Genomic DNA, 23,276 nt, shown 5'->3' with positions numbered 1-23,276 from the left:
TTGCTTTGCTCAACTGGAATCCACAGGCCTTGGCTAGTCAGTGTATTGTTCTTGTCGGTGGGTCAAAGTTTAACCCAACTTAAGATGAGAGCAATCCAGTGTTTTTATGAAAGACTCTTAAAAAAAAGAAAAAAAGAAGATAATAAAAGCCTCAGGTCTGTCAGGCTCAAGGCTATCAGGCGAGCTTCCATTGCCTCCCCTGATAGCTCAGCCTGCTTGGGAACTTGTCCCGTATTTGATGTTTTTCTTTTTTCCTCTTCCCCCCCGCCCCCACAACTCCACACCCCTCACCCTCCTGCGCCACCCCCATCCCGTCGCTCCATTTCTTTGCCTCTCATTTCCCTGAGCTTCAGTGCGAGCCTCAAGGTCATGCTGCCTCACGGACTTTGATTTATTTGCCCCCATTTTGAAAGTTGGTGCTCGCAGAGGTTTTCTGTGGCTTTTTGTCTCGTAGTTGGAATTTCCTAGCCCGGATCGGTCGGACTTGCCTGCGCTTTGCGTGTACTGGTACTGGCAAGCAGTTTTTATTTTCTGCCTTGCTCTAAATTTGGCCAATGTGTTGGTTGCGAAGAAAGCTGCTTTGGTTACCGACGAGGAGGCACAGAATGTTGTTTGAGAAGGGGGGGGGGGGGGAGGGAGGGAGGAGGACATGGGTGATGCGGCGGGAGGATGTTGGAAGTATCCGTGCAGGGGGCGGTTCATTGGATTTGATCGTAGTTGGGAGGGGAAGCCGAGGCGGACGACTTGGCAACCGTGTCGGAAAAGCGTCGACGTTCGGTGACGTTTCTTAGCTGTTTGTGGTGAGCGGCCCTGGGGCTGCCCTCATCTCGGCGCCCCTCCCCATTCTTCCTCCCCCTCCCTTTCTTCCTTCACCACCCACTCCTGCTTCTGCTTGTTGGCTTCCCTGGTTTGGAGGAACATTTCGGCTGGGATTATTTTTATTATTTCACTGTCTTTATTCCACTCTGGATGAGGCGATGCGACGTGGGGAGAAGGCGCTGTGACTGGGGGAGATCACGCTGGGTGAACCCCGTGGGAAATGCGTAGCGAGCGAGGCGCATCCGCGGCAGTGTCCGGCTCGGCCGGTCGCTGTCTCATGAGCCTCTGACTCGTGTGCTCTGCTCGACCGGGCTTCCCTTCTCTCCCATGACAACAAAGGTCCTTTTTATGTGTTTTTCTTTTCTTTTATGACAGTGGTTGGTGGTGGAGGGGAGGGAGTGTGGGCTTGTTTTGTGTCTGCGACAAAAGTTGTCATTGATACTTTGCAGTCGTGTCCCGTGTTGGGATTCTGTTCCATTGTCCAGGGCTCCAGGCCCTTAAGGTTGACTATAAATTAGCCGTATTTATTATTGACTATAAATGTACACGTCGGGAAGCTCGGGCAAATGGCTGGTGGCCCGCTGTGCTTATCTTGCGATGGAAAGACCCCACTCCTACACGCACACCGTTTCCGCCAGCACGTGTGCGTTTTACTGTCTGTGTCGCACGCTTCTCTGTATGTTGTGTCTGCCCTTCTACCCTGGCGCAGTTTGACTTGGAACGGTCGTTCACCTCAAGCGAGTGTGAGAGCTTGAATCTGGCTGGATGTGTAGACCTCGGGTCTGGCTGGCAGGGCAGGGCTCGGGTCTGGCTGGCAGGGCTCGGGTCTGGCTGGCAGGGCAGGGCTCGGGTCTGGCTGGCAGGGCAGGGCTCGGGTCTGGCTCGCAGGGCAGGGCTCGGGTCTGGCTGGGAAGGGCTCGAGTCTGGCGGGCAGGGCTCGGGTCTGGCTGGCAGAGCAGGGCTCGAGTCTGGCTGGCTGGGAAGGGCTCGAGTCTGGCGGACAGGGCTCGGGTCTGGCTGGCAGGGCTCGGGTCTGGCTGGCAGGGCTCGGGTCTGGCTGGCAGGGCTCGGGTCTGGCGGGCAGGGCTCGGGTCTGGCTGGCTGGGAAGGGCTCGAGTCTGGCTGGCCGGGCAGGGCTCGAGTCTGGCTGGCTGGGAAGGTCTCGGCTCTGGCTGGCAGGGCTCGGGTCTGGCTGGCCGGGCAGGGCTCGGTTTGGCTGACAGGGCAGGGCTCGGGTCTGGCTGGCAGGGCATGGCTCGGGTCTGGCTGGCTCGGAAGGGCTTGGCTCTGGCTGGCCAGGCAGGGCAGAGCTCGGGTCTGGCTGGCAAGGAATCTCTCAGGTCTGGCTGGCTGGGAAGGGCTCGGTTCTGGCTGGCCAGGCAGGGCTTGGGCCTGGCTAGCAGGGAAGGGCTCGGGTCTGGCTGGCAGGGAAGTGCTTGGTTCTGGCTGGCCAGGCAGGGCTTGGGCCTGGCTAGCAGGGCAGAGCTCGGGTCTGGCTGGCAAGGAATGGCTCGGGTCTGGCTGGCAAGGAATGGCTCGGGTCTTGCTGGCTGGGAAGGGCTCGGTTCTGGCTGGCTAGGCAGGGCTTGGGCCTGGCTGGCAGGGAAGGGCTCGGGTCTGGCTAGCAGGGAAGTGTTTGGGCCTGGCTAGCAGGGAAGGGCTTGGGTCTGGCTGGCAGGGAAGGGCTCGGGTCTGGCTGGCAGGGAAGGGCTCGGGTCTGGCTGGCAGGGAAGGGCTCGGGTCTGGCTGGCAGGGAAGGGCTCGGGTCTGGCTGGCAGGGAAGGTCTCGGGTCTGGCTGGCAGGGAAGGGCTCGGTTCTGGCTGGGAAGGGCTCGGCTCAGGTCTGGCTGGGAAGGGCTCGGCTCTGGCTGGCAGGGAACGGCTTGGGCCTGGCTATCAGGGAAGGGCTCGGGTCTGGCTGGCAGGGAAGGGCTCGGGTCTGGTTGGGAAGGGCTCGGGTCTGGCTGGCTGGGAAGGGCTCAGGTCTGGCTGGGAAGGGCTCGGCTCTGGCTGGCCAGGCAGGGCAGAATTCGGGTCTGGCTGGCAGGGAAGGGCTCGGTTCTGGCTGGCAGGGAAGGGCTCGTGTATGGCTGGCATGGAAGGGCTCGGGTCTGGCTGGCAGGGAAGGACTCCCGTCTGGCTGGTTGGCTGAATTGGGAGGGCTCTGTTCTTGTTGTGGGTCAGCCTTTGAATGGAATATTTCGCAGCTTTGCAGGCTGTTCATTCTCACTCAGCCCCAAAGGAAGACATTGAAAAGATGGTGTTCTTCCATATTGTAAATGACAGTTGCACAAACAGGGTGACTCTGTCCACAAATAAAATGGAGTTCACTATTGGCGTACAAAACGTCAGGCCACTTGGCGCCTGAAGTGATGCGACAAAACGTTTTATTTTTTTCTTTCAACCGTGAATGTGGTGCCACCAAAACTGTCATTTGCAGTTCCAGTGAAGAGCTGGGAAATTGGAACATCACTTTCTCTTGTTTTGAAGTTTTTTTCGTTTTATTTTCAAAAGCTACCATGACCAGGTCATCTGCAATCGGCACTCGCACCAGCACACTCATTATACTCTGATTAGCTATTGTTAATGATCACTCATACGACAATCAATTGGTTCTCCCACTCTCCCCTCATCTTCTCACCTGCTCCAACCTTTCTCCTGGCTCCCTCCCCTCCCCCTCTTCCCTTCCCCCTCTTGCCAGTCCCTTCTTCACCTCCCTCTATTACCCTCCCCTCCCACTCTTCCCTTCCCCCTCTTGCCAGTCCCTTCTTCACCTCCCTCTATTACCCTCCCCTCTCTTCTCTTCCCCTCCCCTCTTTTCCCATTCACGATCTTCCTCTCCCCCTTTCTCTTATTTTGCCCCTCCATATTCTTCTTTTCCCTCTTCTTCCCCCTCCATCTTCTTCCCCCCTCCATCTTCTTCCCCTCTCTGTCCTCCCCCTCTTCCTCTCTCTCCCCCAATTTCCTCCCACTCCCTCTTCCTCCCTGCCCCATCTTACAACCACCCTCTTCATCTCTCCCACCCCTCTTCCTCTCTCCCATCCTCTTAATCTCCCACCCTCCTGTCTCTCCACCACATCACTCTCTCCCCATCGCCTTTCTCTCTCTCCACCTTTCTCACTCCACTACCGATATCTCCCTCTGCATCTCTCTCTCTCTCTCTCTCTCTCTCTCTCTCTCTCTCTCTCTCTCTCTCTCTCTCTCTATCTCTATCTGCATCTCTATCTCTGCATCTCTATCTCTGCATCTCTCTGTCTGCATCTCTCTGTCTGCATCTCTGTGTCTGCATTTCTCTGTGTCTGCATTTCTCTGTGTCTGCATTTCTCTGTGTCTGCATTTCGCTGTGTCTGCATTTCTCTGTGTCTGCATTTCTCTGTGTCTGCATTTCTCTGTGTCTGCATTTCTCTGTGTCTGCATTTCTCTGTGTCTGCATTTCTCTGTGTCTGCATTTCTCTGTGTCTGCATTTCTCTGTGTCTGCATTTCTCTGTGTCTGCATTTCTCTGTGTCTGCATTTCTCTGTGTCTGCATTTCTCTGTGTCTGCATTTCTCTGTGTCTGCATTTCTCTGTGTCTGCATTTCTCTGTGTCTGCATTTCTCTGTGTCTGCATTTCTCTGTGTCTGCATTTCTCTGTGTCTGCATCTCTCTGTGTCTGCATCTCTCTGTGTCTGCATCTCTCTGTGTCTGCATCTCTCTGTGTCTGCATCTCTCTCTCTGCATCTCTCTCTCTGCATCTCTCTGTCTGTATCTCTCTCTGTATCTCTCTCTCTGTCTGTATCTCTCTCTGTATCTCTCTCTGCATCTCTCTCTGCATCTCTCTCTGCATCTCTCTCTGTCTGCATCTCTCTCTCTCTGCATCTCTCTCTGTCTGCATCTCTCTCTCTGCATTTCTCTCTCTCTGCATCTCTCTCTCTGCATCTCTCTCTGCATCTCTCTCTGTCTGCATCTCTCTCTCTCTCTCTCTCTCTCTCTCTGCATCTCTCTCTCTGCATCTCTCTCTGCATCTCTCTCTGTCTGCATCTCTCTCTCTCTCTCTCTCTCTCTATCTCTCTATCTCTCTTTCTCTGCATCTCTCTCTGTCTGCATCTCTCTCTCTCTCTCTCTCTCTGCATCTCTCTCTCTGCATCTCTCACTCTGCATCTCTCTCTGTCTGCATCTCTCTCTCTCTCTCTCTCTGCATCTCTCTCTCTGCATCTCTCTCTCTCTCTGTCTGCATCTCTCTGTCTGCATCTCTCTGTCTGCATCTCTCTCTCTGTATCTCTCTCTCTGTCTGTATCTCTCTCTGCATCTCTCTCTGTATCTCTCTCTGCATCTCTCTCTGTCTGCATCTCTCTCTCTCTCTCTCTCTCTCTCTGCATCTCTCTCTCTGCATCTCTCTTTCTCTGCATCTCTCTCTCTGCATCTCTCTCTCTCTGCATCTCTCTCTGCATCTCTCTCTCTCTGCATCTCTCTCTCTCTCTCTCTGCATCTCTCTCTCTGCATCTCTCTCTCTGCATCTCTCTCTCTCTCTCTGTCTGCATCTCTCTGTCTGCATCTCTCTGTCTGCATCTCTCTCTCTGTATCTCTCTCTCTGTCTGTATCTCTCTCTGCATCTCTCTCTGTATCTCTCTCTGCATCTCTCTCTGTCTGCATCTCTCTCTCTCTCTCTCTCTCTGCATCTCTCTCTCTGCATCTCTCTCTCTCTGCATATTGTTACAGATACGACTTTGATGGTATGGTGGGCCGAGCGGGATGGCCGCCGTATCCGTACAAGTTACCCCGATTGCACCCGGGGTTGACTAATCGCGCTATGCTGGCTCAATAGGAAAGAGAAGACACCCGGCTGGGTTATAATGACACAATACGACACCAGGGGTTCAGTTCTCAAGTATATTCGTACGGAAAAAGGTTAGATTACAAGGGCTAGAGGTATATTACAGGAAGACAGGCACTTAGACACACTCTTATATTAACCCTAGACAGACCACAGATAAACGGGACAACGCTGACTCACACGGGGTTTGATGGCTAGGAAAGGCAGATAGCGATGGCTCAAGGTGCACTCTTGGCTCAAAGCAGGGTACACGGTTCGGTCCAGAGATGCGGGGAGGTCTCGTCGCAGCGCTCAGAGGTGACGTTCTTTCTCAGGCCTCTCCAAACTCAGGCGCATCTGTTTCAGCGCTCGCAGGTCCGTCTTTCTCCAGCTGGGGGCGAATCTCACGTCACGTCCGGCAAGCGGCTGCGTATATCCGGCGGGGAGTGACACGCCCTCGGCTCGTTAGCTCCGCCCAGATGGAATCGGTCCGCCCTTCTCATTGGGTGCGTGCGGGGGGGGTTACTGGCTCCGCCCCCGACGAGGAGCTGACAGCCAGCCCCTTCGGGGTAACCCCGTGGAGCGCATGGTCTATGGCGCTAATCGAGCCGGTGTGAGGACGCATCCTCCCCCGCTCCGCCGCCATCTCCTCTGTTGTTGTTGTAATTGTTGGGGAAGAAGATGGAAGGAGGTATGGGAAAGGTCCTAAACTCACTACTGATGCCATATAATCACATTCTGGTGCAACGAAGAGTCATAATTAATGGAGACGAGGCCTTAACTGACATAGAATAAGAATAACTAGGAAGATGTCCGAAAGTTGTCTACGTGTGGTGCGGTGGACCTGGGCACGACATTTAATGGGGGAATAAGGGGAAGGTCGGCTCTACTGATTGTTATTTACATGCAATGGGACTAGGGAATGGGGGATCGGGGAAAGTTGGGGAGTATCGGAGAAAATAGGGGAATATTTACAAGCGGATATGGAGGCCAAATTCCATATTCGCAACATTGCACCCTTCTCTACCCTCGGGGCGTCCCGACCCGATAAATTTTTACCTACTTTAGTGTGGCACGCAATGTAGTTCCCTCTACTATTAACTCTACCCTGAGTGCGACAGTTTTACAGATATTCACAAATGAGTAAATATGTCCCCCTGCGACGTTGCACCCTTCTCCTCTCAGAAACACACCCACAGGATAACCGAATCCGGAAAGAATCCTCAAACTAAACATACAGCCGGTAGGGAGCATTATTTACAAGACTACGCTGCTATTTACACTACGATCCAGGACCTGTTTTTGGAGGAACACATGCAGATGTTATGCATAGAGAGAGCGCGCTTGCCAACATCGATACACCAACCCACGAGTGCTCTGTGGCCGACGGCCTTTAATAACGTGCAGAGCACCCTTTCCCGAGCATCAACAGCACCACCCCACCACCAATCGGTGCAGTCACCATTGTTCATTGGAATAAAAATAACTTCAACAACCCCTAACCCTGCAGGTGTCTCTTGCTCTTCTTGTGGTGCACTTGGTGGTGTTAACTATTAGTGGTTCACCTGTATGGCATAGGTGCCACGTTGACCCATAGGTCCATCCCCGGGTGGTGCTTGGCCGCAAACGAACTGCGGTCCATTGTGGGTGGCCACAAACATTGCGGTCCATATGGTGTACCGATCCAGGCAGCGAACAGCGAAAGTGCAGGCCCACAACTGCGTCGCCAGCACCTCTCTCTCCTCTCTCTCTACCCCAAAGCCAGATCCTCGGAGGTGGGAGACAACAGAAGAAACAAGTGAGTAAGGTGGTAAGGGCGCAAAAGTGCACGCAATATAAGGTAATGCACACTGGGGGCACATGGGAACCAGGTGAGACAGGTACGTTCCTACCGTACGCCCCCCCCACCAGGTAACCTACATGGCCCCTCCCTTACCCCTTACTGTATCAACAAAACACAACACTACCCATAAACATCTACTTTACAAATCCACAAACATCCCTACTGTCTTCCCCGTTCCTCCCATATACCAAATTCGTCTTCTCTCCCTCCTAACCAATCAAATTTGCCATTTTCAACTCTCATCAAAATTTGCCATTTTCAACTCAACATCAAAATTTGCCATTACCAATTCATCATCAGTCCCTCCTAGGGAGGGAGAGATGGAATCACCCCAATGTCTCATCCACGTCGTGATGCGTCTCACAAATCCTCACAGCAATTCTCATTTCTGCAACACAACCAAAGAAAACACAGGTGTGGAGTCATCATCATCACCACAGGTAAGTGGCTGCGTATGGTGCGACAGGTTCATCAATCCTAACTATCTCCTAAATGACTTTAACAACTTTACACTACCCGGGGTCTCTCTCCGGCCAAACCATTGGCCCTCTTACACTATGGGTTCTAAAAACCAATTCCCATTGGCCAAACTGTGGTGCTCTTCAATTTGGGGTCTCACTCCCCCGATTCATCTCCCGGTGCCCTCGCACAATTTCTGGGCTGCGGCGTGTACCTCTCCCAGTGGGTCTACCCACCTGCACACCTCCACCACTGCAGTTGCCTCCGAGCTTACCTGCTCCTTGCCCTAACCTAACTACCTGGGGAAGGCCCTCTGGCACTCTCCCCACTCGGTGCCCTCTCTGGCACTGGGCTACCCGGGTCCATCCTCCGGATCCTCGGGCCCCATCCACAACTCTACCGGCTCCCAGAGCCCACCTGCGGCCTCACCTGGCCGACATCCTCACAGTGGTGGAGTGCCCAACCAACTACACACACTAACAGGCTACACGCCCAGCCATTTCCACAACACTAATGCACCCATTCACAACACCATTCTGCAACCGCACCACAAATGCCAATATTCAACCACAATTTACCTGCACCCTCTACCTAACACTTACACTACCCGCCCCGGGTGCTCGTGAAAGGGGGTCCACTCTTCCCCCATCCACACCTTCGCACCATGCACACCACTCCGTACCACTTACTCCAACTCTCTCCACACACCTGTACTTGCACACCTGTGCTCTCACACCTGGTGCCACCTGCACCCTTCTCTCCCCAAGCGCATTCGCGCTGATCCACACACTCACTACTCATACACTGCTCCACACACCTGTCCAGTTGCACACCTGTGCAATCACACCTGTTCAATTCTCACAAACACGGCATCATCTCAGCTAACTACTCCCTTCTGAAACTTGCGCTTCCCAGTCGTCCCTTTAAACTATTGCGCTCCCTCGTCATTATCATCCATACTAATCTACCTGCGTCCCCACTACAGGTATCAGTCACTAACTAAACTTAACGTTACCTAATGTCAATCTCTTCTAGATCCCTACACACCATATCCTAACCCACCCGGGCTAGTTTTCACTGCCATACACCCCATAAACTATTGCTCCTTTGCCCCCCTATATGGGAAGGATGGTGGTTTTGCCATCCCACCACATCGGGGGTCTCTCACTACCAATTTCGCTCGTCCAAATCCAACAATTCAAAAATTTTCCAATCACTGCCCATCATCTGCCAATCACTACTGCCAATCCTTTGCCAATCATCAAATTTTGTTTTTCTCTAATTTTGGGTCCAAAACACTAACCTCATCACCCAGTCTACTCACTAATACCTCTCGGTGCGCCAATCCCTGTCCAAAGCCCGGCTTCGTAAAGCCAAGCAATGGATGCTGGTTGTTTTGTGCCAGCGGGTGGATGCGTCCGGCATTCGGGGCAGGGACGGGGGCTTACCCGGGCCGAGATCCCACGCATCACCTCGGCGCGGAGCCATCCAATGTCCCGATCTCGACCTGCCGGCACGTCTCAACAAAACGTGGTCGCCATAACGACCCTTCCTATCGGGCCGCCCGCTCCGCCTATTGGAGCACAGACGTGGCCGTTCAAAGCGAGGCCCAGCGTGGATCGCGCACGGCGGTTCTTTCGAACCCGCCGTGGCTCGGATCCCCGCTGGTTCTCGCGGCACGCGAAGCCCGGCCCGCACCGAGGGCCCGCTTCGGCTAAAAGTCGACCTGACCTTTAACCCGTGTAACGTCGATGCTTCACCTGCATGCTTACACCCCGCAGCCCGTTCCTTGCTCATACATGCAGCTGTTCCCATTCTCCTTGTACCGTTCCTTACACACCCAGGTACACCCATTCCACTCACAGCCTTGGTCACACACCTGACCACCGAACACTTTGGCACACATTCGTTGGTCGCACACCTCATCAATACACCGCTTCGCACCCCCTCCTCGGTCACCTCCTCTGTGACAATCACAGGTGTGCCCTCATTCGCACACCCAACCACGTGCCTCACCACCAACTCCAGCGTGCATTCCCACTCACGCTCTACCATTCCAGGTGTGCATCCTTCCATCCCAGGTGTACATCCTCGCTCACCTGTCACAACTAACTCACGCTCCATGTCACTCTCACTACTTTCACCTCCACTCGTGACAACGCACTCACCCTTACTCTTGACAGCACACTCTTTCCCCATGCACCTGTCCGTCACACACCTTTCTCGCGCACACTCTCCCGTTACACCCTCTGTAACACTCACCACAGGTGGACACTCTTCCTTACTTCTGACAGCGCACTCTTTCCTCATGCACCTGTCCGTCACACACCTTTCTCGCGCACACTCTCCCGTTACACCCTCTGTAACACTCACCACAGGTGGACACTCTTCCTTACTTCTGACAGCGCACTCTTTCCTCATGCATCTGTCCGTCACACACCTTTCTCGCGCACACTCTCCCGTTACACCCTCTGTAACACTCACCACAGGTGGACACTCTTCCTTACTTCTGACAGCGCACTCTTTCCTCATGCATCTGTCCGTCACACACCTTTCTCGCGCACACTCTCCCGTTACACCCTCTGTAACACTCACCACAGGTGGACACTCTTCCTTACTTCTGACAGCGCACTCTTTCCTCATGCACCTGTCGGTCACACACCTTTCTCGCGCACACTCTCCCGTTACACCCTCTGTAACACTCACCACAGGTGGACACTCTTCCTTACTTCTGACAGCGCACTCTTTCCCCATGCACCTGTCCGTCACACACCTTCCTCGCGCACACTCTCCCGTCACACCCTCTGTAACACTCACCACACCACGCTTCCATGTGCTCCCTCGCACACGCGCTACGACCGACTCACTCTCGCCAGCACCCTCACTCCTTGGCACGCACTTTTTCCTCACACACCCCAGAGTCGGACTTCCTCGCACACCTCCTTTTTCGCACACCAGACCTGTCGCACACTTCACCAGTGGCCTCTCACGAACACCCGGGTCCATCTCGACCCCCAAGCTTATTAAATCACCTGGCGCATCATACGCACGACCATATTGGTCACCACTTACACCGGGTCCTCTTTCTCTTCGCTTCTCCTCCATCACCTGCGAATCCCTCATCCGGTTAATGAGCACATCATCACGATCCGAACACAGACTCTGGACCAATTCTTTTACCTCCTCTTTTATCTCTTTCTTATCCTCTCTCCGTCGCTTTTTAATTTCGCTCACCCCTTCTTCCACTTCTTCTAATTTTTGCTTCATCTCCTTCATCTCTTCGTGCGCCCCTTTAAGTTCTTCCTCTAACTCCACTTTATTTTTTTCTATGTGCTCCCGCACCTCCCGCTCTTTAACCTCCATTACCTCTACCACCTTGTCCATTTTCCTCGTCAGGTCCTCATGTACCGTCTGGCACTCTTTTTTAATTACCCCTACGTCCTTTTTCATCTCTTTCTGTGTCGATTTTAAACCCTCTATTACCGCTGTGTTCTTCTTTACCTGGTCCCCCAACTCCTTTTGTCCCACTGTCAGTTGTTCTACTCCCAGCGTCAACTCCTCTATACCACCTTGCAATTTTACAGTCCCCTTTCTCACCTCTTTCTCCATGCGCTCCTTACAGTGCCTCACCTCCTCGCGCACTCCTCCGACCTCCTCACTCACTCCTCTTCTGATCTCCTCTCCCATCACTTGCATCTCCTGCCCAGATGCCACCCTCATCTGCTCCATTTCCTCCCTGTGAGCATCCAGTTTGGTTTCTACCCCCATTCTGACCCCCTCTATCTGCTGCTCCATTTGTTTAACTTCCCTTTCCGCTTGGTCCCTCATGTCCCTCAATTTGCCTTCCATACTGTTTTCTAACCCCTCTAACCCATTTTTCACTCCCTCTATCTGATTCTCTTGAGCGGCCATTCTGTTTTCTACCCCCGTTAACCCAGTTTTCACTCCCTCTATCTGATTCTCCTGGGCAGCCATTCTATTTTCTACCCCCTCTAACCCATTTCTCACCTCTTTTATCCCATTGTCTAACCCCTCAAAATTTTTGTCTAACTTCCCAATTTTCTTGTCTAACTCCTCAAAATTATTGTCTAACTTCTCACCGGTACCCCTCGCTTCGTCCCTCATTACCCCCAATTGCTCACTCCGAGCCCTCGCTTCGTCCCTCATTACCCCCAATTGCTCACTCCGAGCCCTCGCTTCGTCCCTCATTACCCCCAATTGCTCACTCCGAGCCCTCGCTTCGTCCCTCATTACCCCCATTTGGTTTCCCAAGTCATTCCTCAGGTCTTCACTTGTCTGGACCATGAGCGCCTTTATTTGTTCCATAAATAGGCCCCAATCCATCGGCGGCGCTGCTACGGTCGCGGGCGCGGTGACCAGCGAGGCGCCATTTTGTGCGTTTGCTACCCTCGCTGCTTCGCTCTCCTCATGTCCCTCATGTCCCTCAATTTGGTCCTGGACCGACCCTGCTTCACTCTCCCCTACCGGACCCCAGCCGTCTTGATCCGCCATAGCGCGACTTGCAAAATTCGAGTTTCGTAAAACAAAACAAATTTCGGCCGCTCCAAATTTTGACCAAATTTTTTTTTTTTTCCTCTATTCGTTTTTTTTTTTTTCTTCAAAATTTGGTCGGGCCTCGAATCTCACTCCCGACACCAATTGTTACAGATACGACTTTGATGGTATGGTGGGCCGAGCGGGATGGCCGCCGTATCCGTACAAGTTACCCCGATTGCACCCGGGGTTGACTAATCGCGCTATGCTGGCTCAATAGGAAAGAGAAGACACCCGGCTGGGTTATAATGACACAATACGACACCAGGGGTTCAGTTCTCAAGTATATTCGTACGGAAAAAGGTTAGATTACAAGGGCTAGAGGTATATTACAGGAAGACAGGCACTTAGACACACTCTTATATTAACCCTAGACAGACCACAGATAAACGGGACAACGCTGACTCACACGGGGTTTGATGGCTAGGAAAGGCAGATAGCGATGGCTCAAGGTGCACTCTTGGCTCAAAGCAGGGTACACGGTTCGGTCCAGAGATGCGGGGAGGTCTCGTCGCAGCGCTCAGAGGTGACGTTCTTTCTCAGGCCTCTCCAAACTCAGGCGCATCTGTTTCAGCGCTCGCAGGTCCGTCTTTCTCCAGCTGGGGGCGAATCTCACGTCACGTCCGGCAAGCGGCTGCGTATATCCGGCGGGGAGTGACACGCCCTCGGCTCGTTAGCTCCGCCCAGATGGAATCGGTCCGCCCTTCTCATTGGGTGCGTGCGGGGGGGGTTACTGGCTCCGCCCCCGACGAGGAGCTGACAGCCAGCCCCTTCGGGGTAACCCCGTGGAGCGCATGGTCTATGGCGCTAATCGAGCCGGTGTGAGGACGCATCCTCCCCCGCTCCGCCGCCATCTCCTCTGTTGTTGTTGTAATTGTTGGGGAAGAAGATGGAAGGAGGTATGGGAAAGGTCCTAAACTCACTACTGATGCCATATAATCACATTCTGGTGCAACGAAGAGTCATAATTAATGGAGACGAGGCCTTAACTGACATAGAATAAGAATAACTAGGAAGATGTCCGAAAGTTGTCTACGTGTGGTGCGGTGGACCTGGGCACGACATTTAATGGGGGAATAAGGGGAAGGTCGGCTCTACTGATTGTTATTTACATGCAATGGGACTAGGGAATGGGGGATCGGGGAAAGTTGGGGAGTATCGGAGAAAATAGGGGAATATTTACAAGCGGATATGGAGGCCAAATTCCATATTCGCAACAATATCTCTCTCTCTCTCTCTGCATCTCTCTCTCTCTCTCTCTCTGCATCTCTCTCTCTCTCTGCATCTCTCTCTCTCTGCATCTCTCTCTGCATCTCTCTCTGCATCTCTCTCTCTCTGCATCTCTCTCTCTCTGCATCTCTCTCTCTCTCTCTGCATCTCTCTCTCTGCATCTCTCTCTCTCTGCATCTCTCTCTCTGCATCTCTCTCTCTCTGCATCTCTCTCTCTGCATCTCTCTCTCTGCATCTCTCTCTCTCTCTTCATCTCTCTGTCTGCATCTCTCTCTCTCTGCATCTCTCTCTCTCTCTGCATCTCTCTGTCTGCATCTCTCTTTCTGCATCTCTCTGTCTGCATCTCTCTTTCTGCATCTCTCTGTCTGCATCTCTCTGTCTGCATCTCTCTCTCTGCATCTCTTTCTCTGCATCTCTCTGTCTGCATCTCTCTCTGCATCTCTCTCTCTCTCTCTCTCTCTCTCTCTCTCTCTATCTCTCTATCTCTCTATCTCTCTGTCTCTCTGTCTCTCTGTCTCTCTGTCTCTCTGTCTCTCTATCTCTCTATCTCTCTCTCTCTCTCTCTGCATCTCTCTCTCTCTCTCTCTTCATCTCTCTCTCTGCATCTCTCTCTCTCTCTGCATCTCTCTCTCTCTGCATCTCTCTCTCTCTCTCTCTGCATCTCTCTCTCTCTCTCTCGCTCTCTCTCTCTCTCTCTCTCTCTGCATCTCTCTGTCTGCATCTCTCTTTCTGCATCTCTCTGTCTGCATCTCTCTGTCTGCATCTCTCTGTCTGCATCTCTCTGTCTGTATCTCTCTCTGCATCTCTCTCTCTCTCTGCATCTCTCTCTCTCTCTCTCTCTCTCTCTCTCTCTCTGCATTTCTCTCTCTGCATCTCTCTCTGCATCTCTCTCTCTGCATCTCTCTCTCTCTGCATCTCTCTCTCTGCATCTCTGTCTCTGCATCTCTCCTGTCTGCATCTCTCTCTGCATCTCTCTCTCTGCATCTCTCTCTCTGCATCTCTCTCTGCATCTCTCTCTGCATCGCTCTCTGCATCTCTCTCTCTGCATCTCTTTCTCTGCATCTCTCTGTCTGCATCTCTCTCTCTCTCTCTCTCTCTCGCTCTCTCTCTCTCTCTGCATCTCTCTGTCTGCATCTCTCTCTCTGCATCTCTCTCTGCGTCGCTCTCTGCATCTCTCTCTCTGCATCTCTTTCTCTGCATCTCTCTGTCTGCATCTCTCTCTCTCTCGCTCTCTCTCTCTCTCTCGCTCTCTCTCTCTCTGCATGTCTCTGTCTGCATCTCTCTCTCTCTCTCTCTCTCTCTGCATCTCTCTCTCTACATCTCTCTGTCTGCATCTCTCTCTCTGCATCTCTCTCTGCATCGCTCTCTGCATCTCTCTCTCTGCATCTCTTTCTCTGCATCTCTCTGTCTGCATCTCTCTCTCTCTCTCTCTCTCGCTCTCTCTCTCTCTCGCTCTCTCTCTCTCTCGCTCTCTCTCTCTCTGCATGTCTCTGTATGCATCTCTCTCTCTCTCTCTCTGCATCTCTCTCTCTCTCTCTCTCTGCATCTCTCTCTCTACATCTCTCTCTCTGCATCTCTCTCTGCATCTCTCTCTGCATCTCTCTCTGCATCTCTCTCTGCATCTCTCTCTCTGCATCTCTCTCTCTGCATCTATCTCTGCATCTCTCTCTCTGCATCTCTCTCTCTGCATCTCTCTCTCTCTCTCTCTCTCTCTACATCTCTCTGTCTGCATCTCTCTCTCTGTCTACATCTCTCTGTCTGCATCTCTCTCTCTCTCTGCATCTCTCTCTGTCTCTCTCTCTCTCTCTGCATCTCTCTCTCTGTCTCTCTCTCTGCATCTCTCTCTCTCTGCATCTCTCTCTCTCTCTCTCTCTGCATCTCTCTCACTGCATCTCTCTCTCTCTCTCTCTCTCTGTATCTCTCTCTCTCTCTGCATCTCTCTCTCTCTCTGCATCTCTCTCTCTGCATCTCTCTCTCTCTGCATCTCTCTCTCTCTCTGCATCTCTCTCTCTCTGCATCTCTCTCTCTCTGCATCTCTCTCTCTCTCACTCTCTCTCTCTCTTTCTCTCTCTCTCTGTCGCCCCCTGCCGGCTGTTGCGATTTGGGTGTGGCATCATGGCGGCTGTGTGTGAGGAGCTGTGAGTACTGTGCTGTGTTGTCTTTCCTATCCCCATTTCACTCCCTTTGTGTCTTGTACGTGTTTGTGGAGTTTTCCCCGTGTTTTCCTCTCTTTGTCGAGACGAGAGAGAGAGAGAGCAGCTATTTGGAGGCAATGGCGGTAGGCCTTTCCCCGTTTTGGGCGTTGGTTATCGCGATAAAATTTTGGTTTCGTTTTTTTTCTCCTTGTCGTTAATCCGGCATCTTGCCGGAGTATAGACGTTCCACTTTAAATCATATTTATTTTCTTTCGTTTGGTTTAATTATTACTACCTTTTCCTTTTTTTCTTTTTAATCTCCTCAACCCGAGTTGTTAGGGTAAAACGGTGTTCCTTTGATTTTAGTCATGGCGACGACTCGTTCACAGCAAGACCCGCAAACATGCTCTAGTTTGTGTCCCTCCTGAAGGGATTCCGACCGAAGAGATCGTCTTGGTGGTTGGAGAAGTTATCGGAATCGAACATGTACGTGCTGCGTCACGTATGAACCAGAAGGTTGTGGTTTTTGTTGCGGATGAGCATCTAGTTCACGATGTCGTGAGTTCTGGGTTAACCACAGAGAGTGGTCACTTTGTTCTGGCCTCCCTCAATGGATGTCCCGGCAATGAAAATAATCGTCTCAAATTGTCCTCCCTTCGTGTCCAATGAAAAACTTGTGTCGGTTTTGTCTCGATATGGTACAATCGTTTCGAGCATCTCGATGATCCCCCTAGGGTGTCGCCATGAAAAAGCGAAGCACGTGATGAGCTTTCGACGGCAGCTTCACATGGTTGGTCTACTTGACGCATGGCGTATACAGCACCCTACAACATCTCAATACACATGGTGCCGTTGTGCTAGTGGGTTAATAACACTTGCAAGGCTTGATAGATGGTATATTAAATCCACTTTTAGAAACGTACTCGTGTCTTGTAATCATTTCCCTTCTACTTTCTCTGATCACCACCTGGTTGTACTTGATCTATCCTTTTTTCCGTCAATTCGTAAAAGTGCGTATTGGACTTTCAATACCAGCCTGTTGGAGGATTGCTGTTTTAAGGATGCTTTTCGTAGTTTTTGGGAAACTCTCATCCAAAGAAAACCTTGTTACTCTTCTGTTCAGTTATGGTGGGACAACGTGAAAGCCCAGATTCACGTCTTTTGTCAATATTTTAAGTCCTTTTCCACAAGCAAGAGTAAGATTGCTGTTTCTCTCTTATAAACTGAAATTTTACCCTTAGAGGAAGACTTGGCTAAGTCTCAAAATGGCAGGAAACTTCAGTTATTATTGGAGAAAAAAGCTTATTTAAGAGAACTGATTCATGAAAAAGTAATGCGGATGTCAGTTAGACTCAGAATCCAAAATGTGAAGTTCTCTGACACCCCAAACAAAAGTTTTTTCCAGTTAGAATGGGTTAAGAAGTCCCAAAGGCAAATGTTTTCCTTGTAAGCTAAGGGGAATATTACACAAAATGAAAGTGATGTTAAGATGCTTGTGAAAAGGTTTCTTTCTGGTTTATTTGCGGAGAAAGCTGTGTGTAAAGATATGGTTGATGATATGACGAATTACCTGCCTTCGTTGAGTTGTGACCAGTGTCAAGGTCTTGAAGAGCCATTTACTTTGGAGGAGCTAAGCACAGCTCTGCGTAGCTTTGAAGACTGAAAAGCCCCTGGGATCGACGGCCTTCCAATGGAATTTTTTGCAGCGTTTTGGGACATTTTGGGTCCAGAAGTACTGCTGGTGGTACAAGAAAGCTTACGCTCTGGCATACTACCCTCAGCTGTAGAAGAGCAGTGGTATGCCTTCTCCCAAAAGGTGGTGATCTCCGTCGGATAGAAAACTGGCGCCCCATCTCATTACTGTGTTCTGGCTACAAACTTTCTTCCAAATTGTTGGCCAATCGGCTAAAGGTTGTCATTGGCACAGATCAGAGTTACAGCATTCTGGGAAGATCAATCTCTGATAATGTCTTTTTAATTAGAGACTTGATTGACTGTGGCCTTAAGGAGGAAGAGGGGCTTGGGTTGATTTTCCTAGACATTGAAAAGGCTTTTGATAGCATTGATCACACTTACATGTTCCATGTTTTGCAAAAGTTTGGTTTTGGTGGAAAGTTTATAGGCTTTGTGAAATTGTTATACCACAATATATTTAGTTTGTGCAAAGTAAATAATCGTCTTTGTTCACCCATTCAGGTTCAGAGGGGTGTTCGGCAAGGCTGTCCTTTGTCAGGGTTGCTGTTTAGCCTTTCCCTCGAGCCACTACTCATAAGTCTGAGAGCCTCTCTTTCTGGCTTTGTGCCTCCTGCAGAAGAGAACCACATCATGGTATCAGCATATGCTGATGATGTCTGTGTAATCATTAAGAATGATAAGGACCTAACCATTCTTGTTGAGTGCTAACACAGGTTTTACCTTGCTTCACGTTTGCGGTGTAATTGGCAAAAGAGCAAAGCTCTGTGGGTGTCCTCAGCTCACGGTACATCCAGTAGGCTTCCCGTCACTCCCCCTCAGTCTCTTCCAAAAGACATAAGTTGGACAAGAGAAGGGGTTAAATACCTAGGTGTTTATCTTGGACCCAATCAGTACTCCCATATTACCTGGGAAGGAGTGGTAGAACAGGCAACCAAGCGGCTCAACAAATGGAAAAGGTTCCTTCCACAAATGTCCTTTAGAGGCCGAATACTGATTATTAACACCTTGGTCGCCTCTGTCCTGTGGCATAAATTTTTTTGTTTGCATCCACCAGAGGGCTTGCTTAAGGCTATTCAACAGACACTGGTAAATTTATTTTGGGGAGGTTACCACTGGTTGCGGATGGACGTACTTTGCCGCCCCTTGTCTCTTGGTGGCCAAGGGCTCATTGACCTAAAGTTTCGGCTGATGGCGTTTCGGCTGAAGTCAATACAACGTCTGCTCAATGCTGAAAAACTGCCCTGGCGCCCTGTGGCACAACGAATACTGAGGCAAGCTGGAATGCTCGGTTACGGCCTTGAGACTTTTTTGATCGAATCCCAAAAAGTTGATGTGTCGCACCTTCCACTGTTCTAGCAGAGCTTGTTGAATGCTTGGCAAGCCGTAGAGGTAAGCCGCCAAAAGGAGTCCTATGAGGTTAAAATGTTTGCGGGAGAACCTCTATTCCTCAACCCACTCTTTCCCCAGGTTCCCAAGAGCTGTGGTTTTGCCCAAAACTTCATTCCAGGTGGCATCAGAAATGTCTGGCATCTTCGTGACTCAGCAAATTGTGGTTGGAGATCTGCCAAGGAAGTCACTGAGATTACTGGTACCAGATCAATGAGAGCTGCAGGTCAGGTACTTGTCAAAGTCATTCGTACATTCTTTAGACTTGGGTTGCAGTGGAGTACTGGGGTTAAATGGGCATCCCATAATCCTTCGCTTCCTAACTTACTTGTTGCTTTCACCGGTTCTACTTTGTTCCCAGTCAGTACTGGCTCTTGTTTATTTAGTAGTCTTGAGAGTAAATCTATTTACCAGTTCTGTCTTTCATTGATTAATGTAAACACCTCTGCAGCAGGAGTTATGATAGTGAGGTGGCCTAGCTAAAAAATCTTCATTTTTGTGATAGAAGCACCAGATTTTCTAGATTTATAGCTTAATATATGTTTAATGAATCTGGATATTGGGGCATTGCAGATTGGCATTCTGATGACAGTGGCAACCATTTTCCAAAATGGCTGCCAGCGGTTACTGGAATAGAACACTTTGGTCACCCCCAAGCTGCTGTTACCATGTTTTCAGCACCACAAATATAATTTAAAGACCAGTTAAAGTGAAAAAAAATGTATTCCAATGTAGGACAATGTTAAATTAAAGAAATCTAACAACATGGTGTGATATAGTGGATTACACTGTAGCTGTATTACCAAAGACCATTTAACAATGTTCAGTGAACATACTAACAATTACACTGTAACAGTTTGAACATACGATATCTAACAATGTTCAGTGAATGTACTGAAGCCATTAAAGGGGCATTTTGCAGATTTTCAACCAATTTTTTATAGTGTGAAAAACACCTGCAGTGTTTTCTGTGTCTCTGGGGTGCAGTTCCAAAATGTGTGGTTCTTCCGGACACCTGCGTGTCATTTGATGTTTTTTGGGGTCAGATAATTTTAGGGTCAGCTCTCACATTCTCCTTCACAGAAGCAGAGGCCTGTGCACTGAAGAGCAGCCTTCTTACACTTGCAGCGCGTTCTGCAACCACTGTTGCAGCCACAAGAGATCAGCTCGTAGCAGGATTTTGATGCTTATGGTAATGTCGTCCAGTGGGGCTCATACAATCCTTCTGTCTTCACCCATCCCCAGTCAGTTGGTGATGGCAGCACAGGGTCTGGTAGCAGTGTCTTTCCCCAGATGTGACCACCCTGGTAAACTGCTCTCTTGACGTACTCAACCAGAGCAGCTCGGGTAGGTGGTATTTTCTGCACTGAGTTTTTCCGTAGAAAGAGCTTCCTTCTTGCATCGTCCACCTTGGTGCAGGTGCTTGTTCTGTCAAAGAGAAGTATGACAAACCTCTCAATAATGTTCATTGCATCATCTGGGATCTCGTTTGGTCCACTTGCCAGCATCAGTAGTGCATCTGTCAATTCTGGAAGCGACTTCCATGTAGACCATGCTGCCTTCTTTCCATATCCAGCAAAGCTGGATACGGTGTCAGCCTGTCAAAGCATGAAACATTGGAAGGGCACATGACATCTCTGGTCCGAGACATGCAGTCATTTGGTGGGCTGCCAGGTAGCGAAAGCTCTTGCCTGTTCCAAATGCTAGCCAGAGTTCACATCCAGATGGTAGTAGACTTATGGCAAACACAGCCAAGACCACAACATCAGTGTCAACAGTCCGAATCAGCACCTGTTGGTGGCCATGCTGTGCAGCATGTGATACGTGCAGTAGCATACGACTATCAGCCTCTTCATGGCTGCATGGGGCCAGGGTGTGGAGATCTTGAAATAGCTGTGTGCTGAGCACACCCTGCCCATCAGTGAGGACAACTTCCTTTTCGTCTTCACAGAACACCTGAAGGAGGACCCTGGACAAAGAAACTGAATAGTTCAGTTTTGTTGCTGTCAACCCGCAGAAAGTTCTGCCAGTTTCCTGGTATGGCAGCCTTCCCAACCACACGTCTCCTTACACCCTTTCCACGCTTGGCTCTTGCTGTGCCTTTCAGGGAGTCATCCTTGTAAGTATCCCAAACGAGGTCCACGCGTGACACTGCGCAGATGAGAAGAGATGTATGGGATGAATATCTGCTGGGCATATTCATCAAATGTCTTGGCACCTGCTGGCCTCATCATCTGAATGATGGCAGCTCCATCAAGAACTACACAAGTAGCATCAGGGGCTTTAGTCTGAGCTGGAGACAGGTCCTCCAGGCATGTCAGAAGGTCACTCTTGGCCCCAAGTCGTAATATTCCTCCATCGGAGAGCGCTGGTGGCCATGCTTGTTTTTTTGTTTTTTTTTGTTTTTTTTTGTATACAAGATCGAGGCTCGTGAAAGAGCTAACATTAATCACACAAAAAGACAAACCGACACACAAAACACAAAAAACAAGGGGAGCGGCAGACAAGATGGGGAGAGAAGGGGAAGGACACAAACACAACATTTGAGAGCAGGGACATCGGGAGGACTTGGGGGGAGGTGGGAGAGGAATAAAACATATGAACACTGCAAGGACTCTGGGGTGAATTACCGGGGGTAGAAAAGATCAAGGTTTTCGATGGGGGAAGATAAGAGATGGTGGTGAACAGCTGTTTTAAAGACCTGGAGGGAGGAGTGGGATTGAAGGGAGTGGGGGAGTTTGTTCCAGAGGCGGGAGAAAAGGGGAATGAAAGAGTGAAGGTGAGCAGAGAGCCTAGACTTTGGCAGTTTAACCATAAGAGGGTTGCAGGCAGATCTTGTGCGACCTGAAGGAATATTGGGGGGCAGAGCACAGAGAGAGCTGGGGGAGCAAGGCCGGAGAGGAGTCGGTAGAAGACAGAAAGACCACCAACCTGCCTGCGGTGAGTGAGTGAAAGGCCCTCGGAGTTGACTACATCGCAGGAGATTCCAATGATTCTGAAAGCTTTGGCCTCAACAGCGTGAAGCCGAGCAAGGTGTGAGGCAGGAGCACCAGCCCAGAGGGGGGAACAGTATTCCATTGAGCTGCGGATGAAAGCCTTGTATGTGGTGAGGAGCTCAGGGGTGCCAAGGAAGGACTTCGCACGACGGAGGATGCCCAGTCGAAACTGAAAGATTCATGGTTCTCATGCTGAAAGAAGTCTTCCAGGTTTCCATCTCTTGTGTGACAGCTAATGTAGAGTCGTGAGAACAGCTCGACATCACTTTTCATTGAGGTCAGCTGCTGCTTCTGCTTACTTGCCATCTTTTTTGTTGAGCCAACAAACAGTGTCAACCGGTTGCGGTGGATTGGGTCATCAATGGGCTTTGTTCTCTCCACAAGACATTCTTTTGTGAATGCTTGAAACTGCTGTTGACCAATCTTCTGTGCCTTTTTAACAGTCTCCACTGCCGATGGTTCAGCAATGTCTTTGCTGTCAAGGACAAGCAGGTCTTTGCTCTCCTCTTCAAATGGATTGCCCAGTTCTTCCAATACATTGATGAGGGAGCAGATGTCTTTCTTAAATGCTTTCTGCACACTTGCTGTCTGGTCATGGTGGAGCACCTCATCTCCTCTTACCATGAGCTGGTGTGCATCTTCAAAGTCCTCAATCACTGCGGCAACCTCAGGGCCAGCTACCATCCACCGCCGAAGGGCACTAGGGTTGTCTGTAAGACCTACTGCCCCTCCATCACTCTTGATGCAAGCATTATTTTGCTCATGTGCTTGGTCGATAGGGATTGCTGAGAAGACCCTGTTGCTCTTCTGAATGGTGAAATTCCCAGCATTGAATTCTCTGGCAACATCTGGGTGTCTTGTTGGTAGTTCAGACATGTCATGGAGATGAACTGGGATCCAGCGGGCATAGTTAGTGTGGTCCAGAGCAAAGAACCAGGGGACGAGTTCTGTCAGAGCATCGAGGTACATGCTGAAAGAGGACTGACGTAGGGATCGCACATAGACCAGTAAACACAGCTCCAATTCCATGACTGTTGCCTAGTACTGGAATTGAGGGCAGCTCTCGCCCCTCTTTCGGCACCATTCGTCAAAGCTCAAAGGATCGTCTTCTGTATCTGTGTCACAGTTACTGTAGGCCCGATGTTGCAGGATATATAATGCAGCCACTGTGACTTGGTGGGCACGTCGGGTGCGAGTAACATGTGCTGCACACAAGAAGGAGTCGGCAGTGCCTGCTGTTGTTATCTCCGCTTGTACCAGTGCTTCAACTCAGCCACTGCCTTTCAACCAATCACCCAGGGTCTTTAGAGCTGCCATCTCTATATGCAGGCCACCAAACATCACAACAATCTTGTCTTCCCCATACAT

The 23,276-nt window shown here is 50.7% G+C and overlaps 1 protein-coding gene across 1 annotated transcript in view; it reads left to right on the top strand.

Moving 5' to 3' along the window:
- Positions 1-23,276, top strand: part of LOC137439910 (nuclear receptor corepressor 1) — a 345,171-nt gene that overhangs the window by 183,617 nt on the left and 138,278 nt on the right.

The sequence above is a fragment of the Myxine glutinosa genome, chromosome 14 (genome assembly GCF_964187855.1).
Source record: "Myxine glutinosa chromosome 14, kmMyxGlut1.1, whole genome shotgun sequence".
Taxonomy (NCBI): Eukaryota; Metazoa; Chordata; class Myxini; order Myxiniformes; family Myxinidae; genus Myxine; species Myxine glutinosa.
Note: the sequence above shows the minus strand (reverse complement) of the source record. Positions and strands in the feature narration are given on the sequence as shown.